The 1424-nt window shown below is 35.5% G+C and overlaps 1 protein-coding gene across 4 annotated transcripts in view; it reads left to right on the forward strand.

The window, feature by feature from the left end:
- LOC106869320 (EVI5-like protein) overlaps positions 1-1424 on the forward strand; it is a 301815-nt gene that overhangs the window by 264831 nt on the left and 35560 nt on the right. The window lies entirely within an intron of this gene.

Consider the following 1424-nt stretch of genomic DNA (forward strand, 5'->3'; position numbering starts at 1 on the left):
ACTATGTTAAGGGTACACGTGTCTGTGGAGTGCTCAGCCACTTGCACGTTAATTTCACGAGCAGGCTGTTCCATTGATCTGATCAACTGGAACCCTCGACGTCGTAAGCGACGGAGTGCCAACAACAACGTGTGTATATATATATATATATATATATATATATATATGTATATATATGTATATATATGTATATATATGTATATAGTAGAGGCTTGTGAGTTACTGTGTTGCATTCATGAGTGTAAGATTGTGGTTTAGATTCCTGGACCATGTGATGCATTGTGTTCTTAAGCAAACCGCGCTTCATTTCATGTTGCTCCAGTCCGTTCGCTTTGCAAAAATGAGTAATCCTGCAATGGACTGGCATCCTGTCCAGGTGCATTATATTTTAGAATAGTGGATTCTCAAAAGCACACACAAAGCCACAAATTATATCCAACTCAATATTTACATGCTATTATTTATAGCTTTGTGTATATTTTAAGAATCCAGTATTCCAAAAAATAATTGTGTGTGTGTGTGATGGTTTTTGATAAGCAACATTGATTTTTACAATTCTGTAAATAATAATAGTATTTTATAAGCTTAAAGCTTATAAGCAATCATCGTGCAATGACTAAAGAAAATAGTCTAATAATGGGGCATATAAGCCCTCTGCTGAAAAAAGTAGGTTTTCTTGTCCCATGCATACAGGAAGATCTTTTTTCCATCGAGGGTTTATATGCTCCATTATTAGACTATTTCCTTTTGTCATTGCATGGTGATCGTTTCTAAACTTTAAGCTTATAAAATACTATTGTTATTATATATATATAATATAGAAACTGGTTTTCAACTGTCTAGTTAATCATATGTGTACACTTTCCTAGTGTCAGATTAGACTTGTTGATAAAATTACTGAGCATAGTTGTGTGAACCACACAATATCTTGAAACTTTTTTGTGTGATCATGATTTGAGAGGAGTTTTGTAAAATATGTTACTTTATATCTTAGTATGTGATCTGATCAATAAGTATCCAGGCTTTTGCCATAGTAATGAAACTAAAGCACGCAGAGTGAAGCTGCTTGGCACAGATTGACCATGAACTCCGCTGTGCACGTGCACTAAGTTTTAACGTTCTAGATCACTTCTACTGTTTACAGCAGTGCTTGGAAGGAACATGTGTAGCATGTGATCATCACATTGACCATGACAGAGAAAGTTGAGCAGAGAGTCTGCATCAAATTTTGTCAAGAGGCCTAAGCAAAGTTTTCAAAAAGTTTTCATCGTTCTAGACACAGTGTCTTTTTGGTCAGCTGAAAGCAGTTTTGGCACAAACTTGACAGACATGCATCTCATACCCAAATCTTCAGTGATAATAGACTGAACTGAACCGTAACTAATCTGCACATCCTCTGATAACTCACAGATGGTGATTTGATG

This window comes from Octopus bimaculoides, chromosome 1 (assembly GCF_001194135.2).
Source record: "Octopus bimaculoides isolate UCB-OBI-ISO-001 chromosome 1, ASM119413v2, whole genome shotgun sequence".
In the NCBI taxonomy this organism is placed as follows: domain Eukaryota; kingdom Metazoa; phylum Mollusca; class Cephalopoda; order Octopoda; family Octopodidae; genus Octopus; species Octopus bimaculoides.